General features: G+C 35.6%; 1 long non-coding RNA gene across 11 annotated transcripts in view; it reads right to left on the reverse strand.

Moving 5' to 3' along the window:
• The window catches only part of LOC116216759 (uncharacterized), a 182,528-nt gene that overhangs the window by 145,162 nt on the left and 17,854 nt on the right, over positions 1-19,512 (reverse strand). For 2 of the 11 annotated variants that reach the window (XR_014883952.1, XR_014883955.1), the window contains exons 3-4: positions 8,505-8,643; positions 3,419-3,647 (exon numbers count right to left, since the gene is read on the reverse strand). The exons of 8 other annotated variants lie outside the window; for them this stretch is intronic. This is a non-coding gene — a long non-coding RNA (uncharacterized LOC116216759). The remainder of the gene's footprint in view (positions 1-3,418; positions 3,648-8,504; positions 8,644-19,512) is intronic. One more of the 11 variants, XR_014883953.1, reaches the window with a different exon arrangement.

Consider the following 19,512-nt stretch of genomic DNA (forward strand, 5'->3'; position numbering starts at 1 on the left):
CATAAAACTTTGAATTCAGAGTATGATATATATGTTTCAGCGAGCTTCACATTTTTGCAACTTTTTGTTTTCTTGTGAACAGCAACAAAAAAAGATAGAATCCTTTATACATAAATGCATGATCCATCAAACTACCTAACATCTGCAAGAAGATGCTTATAGTTTTCAATTTAAATTCACAGGGACTGTCTCAGCACAAGAATCCTTATCATATAGATCTCCATGAATGTACAAAAAGAAGTGTATTTGAGAACAGAATATTCTGGATGTCAATCTAAAACCAAAGCAAAGTCTTCCTACATTGTAATCGGCATAATGCCAAGTCAGTTCTGTGATAACACCTTGTAAAAGCTCTTCCAGAATATGATTTTGTTATTTTTAGGTATGTGCTTAATCTTAAGCAAATTAATACTGCCACCTGGTACTAGCTGAACTATACAAGTGCTTAAGACTAGATACTAAGGTCTGGGCCATAACACACTGCTGGAAATTAGCTTAAAGCACCACACTGACGAAGGGAGTGATGGGTGTAGAGATAATTACATACCAACAGAAAATAAAGATATGTAAAACCTTCCCTTTCTTACTGATGATTTCCTGCACTGTTCAGTATTCAAAAATGCGTTTGTGGCTACATAGTAGCATAGTAGGACTTCAGTTCCTTTCGAAACAAAGCCAGCTGTAGCGTACAACACTTATGTTGACTAGTAACTACTGACCATTTTGAATAATTTTGGTCTCAGATCGTTCAAAGGGAAATATCTGCCATTAGCAAATATGAGCATGATTAAATAAAATCCATAAGTAAAGCAGACTTCCAAAATGTTTTGAAATCTTAGCTGAAATAAATAATAATGGAACACGGATTTCACTATCAGATGTTTAGAATCATATGGATGCTGTTAGAAAAACAAATTAATATCATATTTTTACCTACTTTGGGTAGCTTTGATATCAGTGTATTCCAATCACTGAAGAAAAAATTTTCAGAAATAATACGTCATCATGATTTTATAGATATCAAGAGAGCTTATTATCTCATTTACCTCACAAGACTGAAGGAATGGAGAAAGTAGAAATGAAAGAGAAGGAAGGGACAGTGGTTTGCACATAAGTACTACCTTCTAGTTGCAGATCCAGAATGGAGATGCTTCCAGATTTATGTTGCTTTAACAATCATTAGTACCATGTCATTTTATATTCTAAAAAGTTTGTATAATATCAAGCTGTATTTCTTTTAAAATCCTTAGCTTACTTATCTTTTTAACTGTAATGATGGTTTTATAATTTTACTGTGATCATAAATGACAAAATAGAAATTGTACAAGAATAAGATACCAAGTTAATGCAAGACAGAGATAGATAGCATCCAGACAGTCAAATTTAAGCATCAGCATGGTAAAGTTAAAGAGATGATACTGGTATAATCTACCTCTTTGCTATAAATTAAGAGACAAATTTCTCAACATAAAAGTTTATCCTATTTGAGACGGCAATGGAGGAAAAAAAATAGACACTAAATTTTTCAGAAAAGCATTTTCCCATTTTTCTGTGAACAGAGATCCCAAATGTGATCTCAAATCCTCAATCACCAAAATGCCAAGGTGCGTTCATTCTAATGCACATCTCATTGTTTTACTCACATTTGTTTCAATTTATGTTAAATATAATCAGTAATAATTAGTCCCTTATTTGATTTGGACTTAGAAAAACTGATCAATTAAAATACAATGCCCATTGTGTGTTCTATGTTTATTTACAAGTAAAATATGTTTTTAAGACAGACTCACACAGAAGGCACTAGCAAACAAAAGATTTCCACACAAACCTTCCAAGCTTCTTAAGAAGAAAACAGAAGCTGATTAGATGTAAAAATTGTAATTCTACTGGAGTGTTTTAAAGTACGTGTACGCAAGATGAGCAACAAAAAGCTATGAAGAGTCAGTATGAGAGCCATACTTAAATGCACTTCCAGCTCTTGTTTAAAAGTGTTTGTCCCAGTGAGAAATTCCGTGGCAAATGCCAAAATGAAAAGAAGAATAACAACAGTGATCACAGCTGGAAGTAAGTTTGAAAAAGAAATAACAATGAAAAATCTACTCTCTAAATCGATACAACTGATAATGTAGGCCCATACTTTTTTCATATTGACTGAAAGCTTGGAGGATGCTGACCTAGGTCTGAACCCACTGCCATGCCATCTATATGTATCATGTGCTCTTAAAACTAATTGGTTGATGGACTTGCGCATGGAGGCGTGAAAAACTTTGTAATGCTCAGTCACAGCAGGATAAGACCAGGAGAAGACATTAGCAGGGACTGAAGAGGAAGATAACATGGAAACATGAGAGAAGTAATGCATGTCCTTGTAGACATAAACGACTAGAAGACTAAGAGCCGCTTTTCAGTGTCAAGAAATGATACTCACAGATATTTCCTGGTTTTGTCAAAACCAGGCTACGTTTTTTATTTATTATGTGCAGTAGAGAGCACAGTAACAGTTTTATATGATAAAGATTAATGCATTATAATCACCTAGCATGCACTCCCTTTTCCTTTAATTTTTCATTTGAATTTCCATTTTTTTTTTCATATTAACTAGAAATGTATGAGAAATTTTAGATTTTCAAAAAAGAACCAACATTTTATATTTTACCATGGTTTTCGTTTTTAAGAGCAACAACTGTACTAAATTGTTTGCTGTCGGTTAATTTTAGCATGCGCTCAAACTTATTACAAAATAAAAGCTTGTTTAAAGATTTTTATATTGCATAGTTGGCTGCTCTTATAATTAATTCTTCCATTACTACAATTCCTCTTGTTCACTTGAGGTGTTAAGAAAGAAGTGGAATTCTGTAGTTAATTCATTTTTTTTCAGAGAGAATCATGGAATAGAAACATTTTGTAAAATTTTATACCATAAAAAAACCCATTATTGTACAATCAGACACTTGAGAACTTGTATTATACAGTTGACAAGTTTCGTGTGTGGTTCAGCAAGCTAACATTAACTTTCTCTATAGGAGCATTTTGAATAATATCTGCAGTTGGCTAAATGACTTTTCAACCCAGTTAAGCCATGACTTGTTCTCCAAAATTGCATTTGCCATGTGGTTGTCAGCCTGCTATACAAATATGATAAAATATGTATGACACAACCAATACAAAACACTGAAGTGTGCCTTCTCAGTGACTGCGTATCAGGTACTTCAAATCTATCCATTGCCCCCTTGTTCTTTTTTGCCAACAAATACCAAAAGTTAGAGAATTTGGTTGCTGACACAAAGAATATTACTTGAAAGACAGCCTAATTCACACTCGTGACGATGATGTTTGACAACAATTTTCTGCTTGGTTCACTGGAGTTTCAAAAACCAGCAAAGTTCTGTCCACATGTAAGATGCAGATTTTGGATTACCTGTTCATTGTTGAGATCATCAGATACCTCATCTGTGCCTATTCAAGACAGAGTATATACTTTTGAGCTTCCTCCTCTAGTACAACCTTTTCAAAATGAAGGTTCTGTTTTTTAACCTTCCTGAACGCAATGCTGCCTCTCTGGAATCCAAGAAGAAGCACAGTAGACATCAGTCATCTGCATGCTGCTTAACATCTTGATGGAAGGTGAATGGACGCAATGGTAAAAACTATGAAGAAGAGAACAGAATACATCAGTATGAGTGTAATTGATTTTCACTAGCACTGTAGAAGGTAAGGATGGAGAAACCTCCGCAAATGCTGCCTGAATGTAAAATACAATCAGTCACTGAAATTAAAATCATTTGCAGTCACCATACCACAGTAAAACATGTGGTCTCAGTACTGGATCTCTCTATATATGACAGCACAATATATGCTACTTTAGGAAGATAGATACAAAGTACTTTGGAAACTGTAAAAATAATTAAAATCTTTAGAACACTTCTTTTTTTAACATTTATTTTTTAAAAATGTATAAGAACTCTGAGCTAGAAGATTCTACAAAATCTAAAAAAAGAACTCAGTAAGGGTGAAATCTAGTGGCATTTTCCTATAAATTTCAAAGCCTCTTCTAAGAATAGTGAATACGGAAGTTCTGGCAGTCCTGAATATGAACAGCACAAGTAAGAGCACTCTAGGCAGAAGCATCAGTGAAAACAAAATACTGTAAGGTATGCAGATGGATACTGATGTTCCAGCTGATAACCATACCTTGCATGTATTGTGAGAACACCTAATCCCACCATAAATTATCCTTGCTAAAATAAGAGCTGTTTCTCTTACATTTGATAAATTACAACGTTAAGTCCACTAAGCATCATGTCTATCTAATACTCGCACAGTGCAGCAGTGAGCCCTGAGAGTTTGAGGAATTGCTGTAGACAATTTAAAGCAGTATGAAAGAGGAGGTGAAACATTAAATATTTAAAATAGTAGAGGTGCTAGAAGGCAATATTTTTCAGTTATTATTGGTAAAGTGACTGTTTTAATACTCAGAAAGCTGACAGGAGGGAGGGAGGGAGACAGGCATCCAAGTGGGTAGAGTAGAAGACGTTAAAGTCTTCCCACTGACTCAACCATTTCAAGTTTGCAAGGCAATTTTTTTTAACACCACAATTCTGCTGGCAGCCATTTCAACAGCTTGTCTTTGGCTGTAAGAAAGACAGCTTCTCTTTCCATGGGATCAAAAGATAAAAAAAGAACAACCTACAGGCTGTAAAAATACAGCTAATAAACGGCATCATTAAATCAAAACAGAAACTAATTGCCAGAAAGTTGGAGACCCTTCTTTCCCCTGTGTCAAAGAAGGAATTCCCTGTGAATTTTGTAGTTTAGTGCACTACTAGAGAAACTCAATCTTTCAAACAAGGTGGAAAAAAATAAAATATTTATATGCCGCATATAAATCTCACATAAACCTTTTCCTTATTTTGTCAAATGAATAGAGTGTTGCTTAGATTTTTGGCTTTTGAAATGCACTTCAGTAGCTCTATCATTATTAGCTGCAGAATAGTTTAAGATATTTTATTTGTAGTTTTTCTTTCCTATGATGCCACAAAATGAAAATTCCAGTTCTTTTTATCCAACCACCTCAGTGTTGTTATTTTAATAGAAATATGGTACTGCTAACTAAGATCAGTTTGCAGAGATTTAATTTCACAATATCAATCATAGCTTTCCAAACAAGCAAATATATCTAGGCTACCAATATCCATGTAATTTGATATGCTGACACATATTTGTTTTCTATCTCAGTAATGTCTCATTTCACTACCTCATTGCCATAGGCTACAAACAACTCTCATGCTCTGAAACATCATACATAATTAATACGCAGTAAATTTTAAAAGAGACAGTTCTTCAGACCCATTGAACAGAGCATTTCTTTCATTTTCTGTCCTAAAGTGTTGTGTAATGTTGGTGTGAATCCCTCTGTTTTCAAAGTTTTGGGTGGTCACTGAAAATATCCTATGCCAAAATGATTATATTCTTAGAACCTTTGGCAATATAAGCACAAAACTTCAGCTACAGATGTTGGTCTAATTTACGCTATGATTCAGTGGCTGCAAAAGCAACTTACATCCTACATAACTGTATACATACTTTTGGCTCTGTGGTGTTTGTAAACTTGCAGACAAAACAATTAAAAAAAATAAAAAATATATGTTTTAAAGTATAAAATAATATAGTAAACTTTTTTTTTTTTTTTTTTTTTTTTTTTTTGGTAAACACTTTTGTGGACAAATATAGAATGATATACTGGAAAGATACTTGATAATTATTTATTTAGTGCCGTATATAGCAAATATGTCTCCTGGCATCTTCAGCCAAATATTATTCAGAAAATATTTTCTATTATCCTTGTTTCTGTTTCACTTACTACAAATGCTGCGTAGTTGTTCACATCATACCTTAGGTCTAACAGGATTGTGTATATGAGTGCTGTTTGTTTTCACTAATGATATTTACTCACATGATTCTTCACAGAGGCAGCAGCATAGTTGATTAAAAGAAGTAAAACAGTCCTAGAAGTGAATACCTCATCCCATCTAACTTTTATCAGAAGGAAAAACTCAACCACAATGACAATGAAAGTTCTGTGGTACCACTAGAAAGAGACCTGTTGAGTCTTCCTCTTTGTTTGGCTTTTCCACCCCAAGTTTTAGCTTTTTTCCTACATTTTTTTCCTATTTCTACTTTAGCTCTCAATCTGAATGCTGATGAAGCAGCATTTGTTACAACATTTAGCATTAACTGAAATGTGAAACTTAGGTCTGAAAACCCTGCTTAGGTTATAAAAACTGCAGGTGTTTTACCAGATAGATGATGATGATCTTACATGTGTTCTACAATTTAGATCCTTTTACTAAATTATTTAATTTAAATTAATTATAATGAAGTGGACTCATCTTTGAATGCAATTTTATGAATGCAATTCACAACATACCTTGATTTTCTTTATCACTTACACAATGAATCTGTTCCAGTGTACCACTGTAAATCTGTTGCATCATCAAGGAAAAAAACTGGCTAGTGACCTCACATCTTTTTGATGTATTTTATGGATATGCCTATGAGCTCATGGTTACTGCGTTCAAACTCAGCGTGCCACAATGCCAAATGGCTAAAGACAATTGTGTCCATACTGTTATCCCATATTCACTTACAACTGTACGACTGATGCCTGTTGTATTCAATGCACCTTAAAAAGCTTGCTAGGCCCAGAAGTTATCTCAACTGCTTTTTCATTCAGCAGTGAGACCCTCTCCGGGACTGAACGTAGAGAGATTCTTATGACGCCTTGTGGTCTTCCAGCACACTCCATGAGAATCTCAGCTTCAGACCGACTGGCACCTCAACTCCAGTTTGACTCAGTTGGGACAGAACTCCCTACATGGTTGTTTATCTGACAGGACTGATGCAGTCTATATGATGTAAGAGGTGTCAGGGCCATTTAGCTCCTCTGCCTTGAAGTCATCACCCCTTGAATTACAGAACCCAGCATTTCTTTGGTCTTCACTCTGATCTTGCTAGGTCTAGGTATAGTCCCAGCAAGGAGGTTGCTTCCACATTTGTCCAAACCTAGATAGATTGCATTAGCAATGGCTTTTTAAAGCACCGGCATAAACTTGCTTTAGGAGAAAAATCAATATGTGTTAGTGAGATCGCATCATCCTCACACATGCCTAGGTATGTGATGACACATACATCTCTGGATCCTGTGAAAGATAAAGACAATGACATAAGTAATCAAGATTCAGCAAAGATTAGCTCAGGTGCCAAACCACAGGTCTGTAGTGTCACTTTGCATGGCCTTTGCCATGTAAAAAAAGTCTGCAGTGGGTGTCTTGAAAATGTTGTGAGAGAGAAGTTCTGGATATCATTGGTAGAACAGTTGCTATTAAATAAGCATGAGCTTGGTAGGTGGCAGAAATCTGATCTCCTCCCTAGATACCTACTTCTTTAAGTAGTAACACTGAGAACTAACAAGTACTGGGGTAACGACAATGAGAAAAGGGGGGAAGCAATACATAGTTGTTGCATGGTATAGAAGGCTAACTTCAGTTTTCTGCTGTCCTTTTCAAAACTGAGCTAAGAAGGAGCCAGATAACACCTGTGCTAAGTTTTCTTATCAAATTCCACAACAGGGCCAAAAATGTGTGCCAACATGGGGAGTCCAGTCACTAGCTGTTGACCAAAAGGCTTAGCACCACTTATATTTCTTTGCACATGAAAGATATACTATGCTACTTGCTTGCAAAAGCTCTTCAACTGCCAAAACAAAAATATTCTGTTTTAGTAGAAGCTAAGAAAGTAAGAGACCATTCAGGAGAATTTGGGAAAGAGATTCCCCATCCCCCAAATCTGCTGTCATGTGAAAGTGCCATGGTGGGATCTGGACGCTGCATTGCCTGCTTGCCTCACCCTACTTTATCTGAGGTTCACATTCTGAAAACACCAAGTCATTTCCACAGCTCAGTAAAATTCACTGCCTGACTCGATTCAGAACAGAGGTACTTTGTGCATCATCTGCCCACCAAATGGGGAGGTCACTGTATTGAGGCAGAAGAAGGGACATCTTCTGAGATAGGCCTGAGAGGGCCAATGACAAGAGAATGGATAACTATCACATATGCTCTGCATTTCCATTCTAAACTTTCTTGTCTGGGAGCCAGTTGTTTTGCATCAAATCAAAAGCTGAACATGAGCTGCCATTGGATACTTCTGGGAATCAAAGGTGTGACCTTGCAATCTGAATAATCATGAAGCACAGAGTGCAGTATTAAGTGTAGTTAGGTTCTTACTCTCAAAGAACTTCTGTTTATTTCCATGACAAGGTTCCCTTAGCCCATGGTATCCAATCTTTTGGCTTGCCTGGGCTGCATTGAGTGAATTGTCGTGGGCTGCATATGAAGCATATAATATAGTGCATATATACAACCAACATATTTTAAATATCTATTTACTATTATAATGTTAAAAAAAAAAAGCAATGAAAACATAAAACTAGTGGGATATCTTACCTTGTTTTTGTGAAAATAATACATCAGTTTGGCTCAATGGCAGAAGTGCAATTGTTAATGAGCTCTCAAGGTGTTCATCGGAGAAATTTTACTCTTCCTCTGATTCATCCTTGAAAATAGTTGTTCACAAATGTACGTACTGCCAAAAGGTGATGACATGAACAAGGTGTGATTGTGAAGTGAGGGTGCTTCTCTCTGATAAGAAAGGGCTTATAAAAGTATAGTTAAAGAGACAGTATCAAATTTTTCTGTGTGTTGAATATCTGATTGCAACTATATACATTTCATTTGAAAATTTGCAGGTCATGTATTTCTATCAACTGAAAAAGGAGTTGCGAATATACAAAAAGAAAAAAAAAGACTTTTTTTTTCAGTATTATTGAAGTCTATCCTTAAATTCCTTGAGAGTAGGAAAAATGCAAAGCATGGCTGCATATTTCTCAGTGTTCACAGGACTGTTTTTAGCCAGTGTACCAAAATGCATACAATTATTTGCCATCACTTGAGTTAGCACTGCACTTCATGCTCCTCATGTCCTGATCTCAGCTCAGACCATGCTGATCGTACACTCCTGTGTGGCTGTTGTGAGTGATGGGTGTGCACTCAGGACTGGCCAGACTGACTGGCACAGCAGAGTCGCAGTGCGTGCAGCCTGCAGGCCGAGGGTTGGACATGCTTGTCTTATCCATTTCTTTACAGTCAAGAACCAAACCAAGCTTCCACCATGGTCACTTTTGTCATGCAATCATTCAATTATACGTTATCATTGTTGCTGCAAACACATTGAAGAAATACTTGGGCATTCTGGTTTAGACAACAATTTTGACATGCATTTCAATACCACATATACTGCGTATTTTCTAGAAGAACTATCACTGAAAATTTATTATAATGCATATAATTTTAATATAATTAATACACAGACAGTGGTTAATTGGAAAAAAAGAGATGGAAGTAGAAAGAACAATTTAAAGGAACGGTGGAAAAAGTGTTTTGATTGATTTTACCTGTCACCAAACTTGCACTTGAGTTGACTTTGCTGATTCAATTAACACAAATTCATAATATTAGAGAATAATGGACCCACTGTATCCTGGCACTCATTTTCTTGTATGAGTATTCTATTCCCTAGACAATTGCCTTATTAAAATACTATTGATTCTTAATAATAATTCATAAATTATTTTAAAGGTGTTCATGCTAGGTACTACTGTTCTACACTAAAAAAGCAGAGAATCAGATTCTGCATTGCTTTTGAATTTTCTCTTTGTAACAAGTATGGATTGCTACCACTATGTTCCATGAGTATTATTGTCAAATATTTATTCAAAGCCAATTCAATATATTTTTTAATTAGTTTTTCAAGACTTCATCATTTCAGTATTAAATGGTGGGAAAACAGAAACATCACAAAGTTCCAGTTAACAAGAGCACCACAAAGTTCCAGTCAACAGCAAGCTTTCCAGAGGTCACAAGAAGTGCTTGTCTTCAGTAAGCAGTCAGGCAAAGTGCATATAGTGGCAAAATAAAGAATCTCTGACATGCTAAGAAGCAGAAATCAGTTTACTAATTCACATGAGCAGGGTCACACTGACATTAAGATATATTAACAATTCACCTGGAAATACAAGCAGTTTGTTAGCTCACAAAAACTTCACTTAATTCATTTCATATTTGTCTGTTACTTATTCAGTGGAATTTGTCAAAGTGGTTCTTTCTCTCAGGTATCCCTAATGGTCCCTTGAAGTTGAGAAATTATGAAATCCTACGCATTCACATATCTGCCATATACCGTTTCCAATTAAGGGATATATTTTGTTGGACAGGGCCTTTGTCTATGAAAAAGTAGTCAAATGTGCTTAAACTTGTATCACTGCTGAAATCACTCCTACTAGTATTAGTTTAAGACTTGTTTCTGCTGAGCATGCAAAAATGAAATTAATCCTGCAGGTGAAGACAATTAGTTAGAGTGCAAATGATTTGAAATATAATGAAAGCAACACAGAGGGGACAAGGAAATATCAGTTTCCCAGAATACCAAGGTAAATGTTAGTATTACAAAATACACTCAAGAAAAGACAAAACCTAATGAAGCTGTTCTGAGTTCTGTATTGGTATTCACAATATAACACCAATGGATCCTGAACAGCACTACTTAAAGAGGCTAAAATACAGTAGAATTACAAATCTCTCTAAGATTAATAAACAAAAGGCATAAGAAATGCAATCTCATCTCCTCTTACTTTCTGTTCTGTAGAGAAAAACAGAAATTACGATCCAAAATGTCTGTTTTTTCCTTATTTGGGTGAATTTCCAAATGAGCACAGGCTGGAAACCCAAGGGAGAAGCCTTTTCAAAACCTATAGCCACTGGGTTGCAATAATTCAAGACATGGATGGCACTGCTTTACTGATGTAGGCAGGCAATCGAGGAGGGCTGCTGTGAGTAGGATCTCTTATGATGAACATGGGAAGGGTTTTGAAGAGGTAAGTAAAGATGGCTATGTCTATATTTGGCACTTGTAAGTAAGTAAATGTAAATATGAAGGAGAAGATCTTTAATGGAAAATCAGAGATAAGTAATTTGTTATGAAGAATTATTCAATCCAAAGTTTATACAAAGCTAAAATCAAAAGAAAATTACTATTGCTGCAACGACCAGTCATTTCTGTCTACTTTTTTGAAAAGCAATTGAAGATGGCAATAATGATAAAAGTAGGAGATACTATTTGTTCTTTCTTAGCTGATACTGGAAGCCATAAGAAAGTAAGTTGAGTATCTTTGCATATAAGCTTCGAATGACTTTGAATATGAGGAAGATAATAGAAAGCATTTGCTGACTCTCTTTTAGTGACACAGCTGTCTAACAACAATGCAATGCCTTTTTATTTATTTGACATGTTGGCCTGGTTTATACCAGGTACAAATAATTTGCTCACAGTGATGATGGAAGTGAATGAAATGTGATATGACACAATACATACAAATAAGACAACAAATGCCACAGTGAATAGATCAGAATTATATACCTGTTTTTAATCAGCAGATGAAACTTGTGAGAAAGCATGTTTCAAGTTGACTGAGAAATGCTCAGGTAATTGGTTACATATGTATTTCAGAAAATTTTTATTTCACAACACACAGCATGTTTCCACCCTACAAGTCTCAACTAATATACTAAAAGAATGTAATTGTCTCTACCGAAGAAAAAAAATGTATAGGCAGAGGGATTGGAATAAAAAACTCCTTGTTTATTCCACTGTCATAGGAGAAAAAGGCTCAAAAGAATAAATGATCTCAGTCCAGCCTTCTGTATTCCCTTGTGTCAAGAAATATGCTCAGGAGAACAAACACAGCATTTCAACCAAAAAAACCATTTACTGCACATAGCAGAAAAATTACATTTGGGCACACAAATTATGAAAAAATAAACAGCTAAATTACTTAGCTCATTATCAACATGCTTTTAGTCTCATTCTTATTCAATTATATTTTATAGAGGAATAAAATTTATAATTTTATTAAATTATTCCTTGACATAAATCAGCACCAGCCGCTTGACCCACACTTTTTTCTCTTTTGTCTCAGACAAACAACATTCATCTGAGGCTTCTGCTACACACAATGGTCACTGAGATGGGATTCAACTCCGTTACATCTTGATGAACAAAAGCCAAGGAAGATTGTTTTTTTTTTCTCCAAGTTTCAGGTTTTTTTCCCCAAGGATTCTCAGTAGGTCCATTGCCTAGCTTTGGCTGAACTCACATAGGTTACAAGTGCAGAAGAGAAATAGCTCTGCATATGCAGTTTTCAAAATTCAAAAGCATCTTACTTTTAAAACACAGTTTGAGTCTATGAAGTCTGTGGTTTCTGATAATTGTGGTTATTTAGCTAAGTGAACTCAAAGATATGTGAGAAAAATGTCAATAAGAGCATTTATACCACTTCCTCTGCCACAGTCAGTAAATATTTTTCTTAAAATGTGATAAAGAAAATTCAAGTCTCCTCTGCTGAGTTACTGTGTTGTTTGGATACTGAATTCAGTCTTCACTGTGTAAAACAGAATTTGCTTTAAAGCAAGTATCGGCAGGATTAAATTATGGAATTGCTTATGATGCTCCATTGATACTGACTTTGTCAATAATGTGAAATAAATGACCATCTAACGAGGAATTATCACGTCTCTGGCCTGGATCTAGCACAAAAATGTTGTGACCATTTCATATGTAGCTTCAGTGTACAGAAGATACTATCTATCACAGAATCTGTGCTCTCAAAAACTCATGAAACATCAGTCTGATGAATGATTTTTCAGGAAAAACCCTGATAGAAGGAAAATCACTGATAGAGAGAAAGCCATCAAAAATTCAAGTTAATCCAGCTTCTCTATTCAGTAAATCAGAATGTAAACTGTAATAAATAAACCCTAGTTAATAGCAGGAAATAACAAACCATTTAGCATTATGCTACTGTATTTGTTCATCATTGATCCAGAATTTGGGAAATGCTGCAGCAAGTCACATAAGAGGACCAGTGGCTATCAGCCACACGGGTAACCTGTTGTGAAAATTTAGTGCCAAAAGATTACCCTCTCATGTGTAGGACACCTGTGGATAAATCCACCAAAAGCTGCGAGCGGGCAATCAAGTTCAAACACCTGATCATCAGGTACACGTGACCATCTGCGGTACAGAACATGTGCCAGAAGTTTCACTAAAAGTGAATAAGAAAGGAACACATTGTGTGTTTACAGATTTGCACTAAGAATTTCATTACTTTTCTTATTCACAATCAACACGTACCACAGGCAACGAAAACATCAAATTTCTATTCATGGCCAAAGGGATTTAGAAGTGAAAGTATTATAATCATTGTTATGTTTTGGAGACTAATGTTATTGTACTTTTCTCAAAACCCTTAAAATTTCACAATACGAGAAACTTATGAGAAAACAAAGCTAAAGCAAATAATTCCCTTAATGATTCATAAATATTAAATCTGTCAGAATGTGTTCAAAAATCAGATCAGTGGTGCATGCAAACTTTCTGGTGCACGAGTGAGAGGAGATCGAATGCCTGATGGGATAAAAAACTGCCAGTCATGTTAAAAATGGGCATTAATCTGAACTTCACTGAAGCTAATGGGACTTTCCATTAACTTCTACAGTCTTTGGATCAGGTACTATAGTTTATTTTTCTCCCTCCTTTTATCTTCTCTCCCTTTCAGATTTGTTTTTCTCCTTTATGTGTTACAAGAGCATCACTGAGAGCTGAAATGGACAATGCTTAGCTGGCAGTCATTCCCTGGTAATTAGACTGAGTCTCAAACACCTGACCTGCACATCTATGGATATCAAGCACGTCTGAGTGCCCAATTACCCAGGAGTATTAAGAAATAGGTTTGGAGGATGGGCAAATGATTTGCTTCTTAAACTCTTCTGTAGTTGACGCTGTATGTGCCGCTTCTTTAGCATAGCCCAGAAGACCCAAAGAGAGACTGAAGGTCAAATCCCGCCTGAACCATCATGTACTGTGAACAATTTCTTCAGACTGTTTAGGATCTTTGACCTTTAGAAAGTCTACACCATTCATAATTACATCTACAGCAGCTTTGATGATGTCTTCCTCTATAATGGATTCACAGACATGAATAATACTCCTTAATTTTCAAGTATTTCTTTTTCAAATTAATATTTCAAAGAGAAAAGCCCTTACCTTGTTAAGAAGCAGAGTTTTTAGGGTTGTAGCTCTTGCATAGGATGATACAGTTTGGTGGCCTCTCTTGTTAAAAATGTTCTAGTACCCATCTAATGCCCACTTATTTATGGATTTAGACTAAAAGCCCTTTTTTTGCCAGTTTTCTTCACAAGCACTTATCTCAACACCCTCATTAGATGGTTTTTCTCTTTTCTTTTTTTCAAGGCCTATCCATGCCCTTGGTACTTTCTTTTGTTCCATTCTGCAAAAGAAATGGCTTTAAAGGATCTCTCTCCACCAGTTTCAACTTTTTTCCTTTGTAATTAGCCTTATTTGAGGAGCAGAAAAGTAGAAGACCAGAAAGAAATAATAATAATAAAAAACCTGGTGAACAAAGGAGATGATGTTCTTTACTTCAATCATATGCTGTATAGCTTGAGTCAGAGAACTTGCACATCCTTTTTTTTATTATTTTTTATTTTAAATCTGACTCAGATGGTACATGTGAGCCATCTGAAATAAAATTTCAGTGATAAAGAAATGCTTTATTCAGTTGATCACTGTAATTACCCTGAGCATACTTAAACATAATTCAAGAAATCTTTGGACACAGTAATATGGAAAAGAAAGATGTTTGCTATCATCTTCAATGAAGGAACATATTGGCAATATTAATGCAGTGTGTGAACAGGGAAGAATATATTTTTTTATGTTAATGCACAAGTGTATGTATATGTGCATTTGAAAAATAGGCAGTGAAATAATGCATCTGAACTAAGGTGGAACCTGAATATATATTAGTCTAGCAGTCTAGAACAATTTGTATCATTATTATAGCCAACTGTGGTGTCAGATTTTATTGAAAGAATTGGGGGAAATCTTCATGAAATTTTATATGACTTCCAACAAAATGTGTATTAGAAAACAGAATCACAGAATGGTTGAGTTGGAAGGGACCTCTGCAAACCATCCGGTCCAACCCTCTCTCAAGCAGAGACACCGACAGCAAGTTGCCTGGGACCATGTCTAGGTGGCTTTTTTGCAGATCTCTGAGGAGGAGACCCTGCAACCTCTTTGGGAAACCTGTGCCAGTAACCCACATAGCAAAGAAGTGCTTCTGGATATTCAGTGGGAACAACTTGTGTTTCCGTTTGTGCCCATTGCCTCTTGTTCTGTCTCTGGACACCACTGAAAAGAGCGTGGCTCTGTCCTCTTTACACTGTTGTGTCAGTTGTTTGTATGCACTGACAAATATCTCCCTGAGCCTCCTCTGCTCCAGGCTCAATAGTTGCATCCTTTCAGCCTCTCCTCCTGGGAGAGATGTTCCAGTGCCTTCATCATGTTGGTGGCCCTTTGCTGGACTCTCTTCATCTGCATGTCTCTCTTATACAGGGGAACCCAGAACTGGACCTAGTACTCCAGGTGTGGCCTCACAGGTGCTGGGTAAAGGGAAAAGATCACCTCCCTTGATCTGCTGGTGATACTGAGGGATGTGGTATGTGATATGGGATCACATGAGCAGATTCAAAAAAACCTTGAAGTTGAGGCAGAACAGACCTGCAAGACAAAAGATCTCAAACTCTGCAATGGAGCGTACAGCTACATATGTAGACGAAATCTGTCATGAGCATCACGGTTCTTTCCTACTAGCTTCAGTTTGGGATATATTTCTTGTGGGTTTTAAACTGGATTTTTCATACTCTTAATTCATTAAGTCTTTAGCCTGGTGCATTTTCTCTGTTGAGATTTGCGTGCTAAGACAGACTCATAACCTTGCTGTTGTTTGATGCATATAAACACTGTGTCTGAGGTTCACAACGGAAAGGAATTTTAAGCTTATTGATTATATCTTCATTGATATTTTTAGCTACACCTTGAAACTTTCAGCCAATCCTCTGTGCGTTTAATTCAGCTATAGCCTAGATATACACAGGAAGGGCAGACAGCGGTCAAAGACATACCCAAATCTACAAATTGTGTAAATACCCTGAAGGTTCATCGGTGTGAGATCTGGCACAGAAAACTTATGTGGGAAGATTAGAAATGGATTTTTGTCCAGGCTAGAAGCAAGAGAGGAGATCTACAGAAGGGCTTCTTACTTAATAGAGTCAATCTAATGTGCTGAGAAGAACACAGCATGAACAAAGTTATTTTTTTAACCACATTCTGATAGATGAACCATAATTGCATGCAACTTTTTTTCAAAATCTTTTTTTCACTTATATTGGACAATTAAGTTTCATGTAGCAGTGATTGATGAAATGTGTTAAATAAAACATTTTTATTTTATATTTTATTTTTATTTAAGTTGTTTCACTGTTTAGTTACGCTTTGGAAAAGAGGGAAAATTTTCTGAACCTTTGAAGCAGTACCATGTTCAACTCTAACCATGGCACCAGATCAGGCCAGTAGCATCACACTAAGCCTTTACCTAGCGCCTCTTCTTTAGATTTAAAATCTTGTAAAACAAGATTCTCAGGTACCACAGAGAAGCATTAAAGAAATTTACTTCTGAGTTTTGCATGGGTCAGTATCTATTGGAATCAGTCTCAGCCCTTCACACTAGCTGTCACATCATCAATATTATTTTTACAGACACTCTTAATCCTCACAGTATTGCCATTGGCCTGAAACCATACACAGAAAATCTTATGCAGTACAGTTTGAGATGCAGGCATCCACTGCCAATCAGTTCTCACCATACTTTACAAATCTTGCAGACACCTAAAAGGGTTATCTCAAGTCCTCCTCACAGTAAATAAAATATTTTCTAAAAGGCTTTTGGGGATCCTCAGGGCATTCCAGCATTGCCAAGAAAATGCTTTACCCTACCTAGTAGGGAAATACATAACAATGTGCTTTAAAAATTAAAAATTTAGAAGAATCTGTCAATTATCTAGGTTGGCATCATGTAATTCAAGAGTGAACCATCTCAACAAATCCATTTGGAAATGTCTGTGTAGCCTGTGGAAAAGCTGTGTAAAACTGTACAAAGCACAATGTATAAGGAAGTTTACACTTGCTTTGGGTTTGTCCTGAGGAACATACAGCAATTCTAACATGGTATCTGTCAGTGTTACAAGATGCAGCCTAGCAGTAGAGGAATTTATTTCCACACCAAAGGTGAAAACAAAAACTTAAGTTAAATAGATAGTTACAAGTCAGGTAACTCAAAATATTAGCATTTGGTTCTCCTTGAAAATAAATAAGTAACCGCATTATCTGAATAAAGGAAAAATAAACAGTTATTATATGGATATACAAACTCAGAATGGATATTAGGAAAGATTTCTTCTCAGAAAGAGTGCTAAGGCATTGAAACAGGCTGCCCAGGGAAGTAGTGGAGTCCTGGAAGGTTTTCAAGAAAAGGGTCTATGTGGCAAATAGGGACATGGTTTAGTGGGCATGGTGGTGACATGCAAATAGCTGGACTAGATGATCATAGAAGTCTTTTCCAACTTTAAAAATCATATGATTCTCTGAAACTACATTTCAGAACAACAAAAGAAAAAAATCACAATGAAATCAGTGCTTTTCAACTTGATTTTAATGTGAGCACATGCTATATTCTTAGTCCAAGTCCATTTGTTCTGATCATACGAACAAGTGATGCTAAATTCATGATGGTCTTGTATTCTGATTTGCCCAAAGAGCTGCATAGTATTTTCTGACTTGTACCAACTAGAACTGCGTGTAGAGGCAGGGCTAAATACACCCAACAAACAAAAATACCAAAAAAATTGGTATTTCTTTACCAATCTGGTTCTTGGAAATAGAACATGCCGAAAAGAAAGTGAAATGTTAAGACATATCTGTTTAAAGTACACATTCCTTAGATGCACGCACCAACTAAATGCCACCTAACTTTAACAGATTTGTACATAGCAAAACCTTTGAAAATGACCAAGTGCTGTTCACAAACTTTGAGGCAATAGATTTCTCATCAAAGCAACAGTTAAGCAAACAGACACACTAAACACAGTGAAAACAACATATTTTTCCTAACTCTTTTTCCAGAAAACAGATGGATTTTGTTTATTTTCCAATTTGTTTTAAAAACCAAGCCTTAAAGATGTCTCTAACAGGGAAGATTTCAAAATGTGTGGCTTCCTATATCTCAAAGCTAAAGGCATGTCATCCTAAATAGAAGCACATCTGCACAGTGACAAAAATACTACATGCAGCACATTTCTCTGTGAGTGTAGTATAAATAACATTTGTATTAACCTGGAAAAATGTTAAAGACTTTAGAAAAGATATTGTTCCCAAATAAAATGTAGATAAGACTATAATTGGATTTTCTCAATAGTTGGAGATCCACCTCTACTTATACTAGTATTGTCAGACCTCATGATCAAGGTGTGTAAGTAATATACTGCTGGTCATACACATCCTTCATTAGTTTGATATATTTATATGTATATTTTGAAGGAATTGTTCTGACTAACATGGCTGACTTCCTACACAAAAAGACTACAATTCTGTTTGAACTACAGTATATGAAGTAAGAAAATTACTGTTATGATTGAAAACTGATTGATGCTGAATCCATTCTATAGCTTGTTAAGAACTGGAGCACACAGCTCATTTTCATTTGGCTTACTTTGGGTTTTAGCCTCTGAATCTTGCAGTGAATTTCTCCAGTGGCTGCATATAGCATGAATCATTTTATCTATTGTAAATAGATATATTATCTACTAACCTCTGGGTCTTCTTTTTCTGATAAGATGAATACATCAAGGTATTCATTACTACCGTTATGAAATAGTTGCTGTTCATTTAAAATATGATTATGACTTTTAAAAATCCTCTCCAATTGTTAATATTAAAAAATACTGACAACTAAAATGGACACAAGCTATCCAGATTCTCTATCACACTCTCTTTTCACTCCCTTCCTATCTTCCTGTTTTTTTTTTTTTTGCCTGTACCATGAACAATGCCACAAACAAAAATGATTCCACACCTGTAATAATTCAGTATTTCTCTGTACATTTTCCAGCTACTAGGATAGTGAAGTGTTGCATAGAATAGCTGTATTTAATAATTGTAATAGATAGTCATGCAAGTATTTAATAATTGTAGTAGATAGCCATGCAATATAATATAAATTTACCAATCAACCAAATCTACTTCAAAATACTTGGGAGATCTTGGTCTTAGCTATTAATCCTATTTTAAATGAAATGAGGGAAACACAACTCAAGAAAATCCCCTAGTCCTGAATCCTTGCTAGTTTGTTACTATATTAAATCTATTTATTTCAAATTTATGCGTTATTTAATTTTTGCCTGGTAATATTTTACCAGACAA

This window comes from Meleagris gallopavo, chromosome 6 (genome assembly GCF_905368555.1).
Source record: "Meleagris gallopavo chromosome 6, MGAL_WU_HG_1.1, whole genome shotgun sequence".
In the NCBI taxonomy this organism is placed as follows: Eukaryota; Metazoa; Chordata; class Aves; order Galliformes; family Phasianidae; genus Meleagris; species Meleagris gallopavo.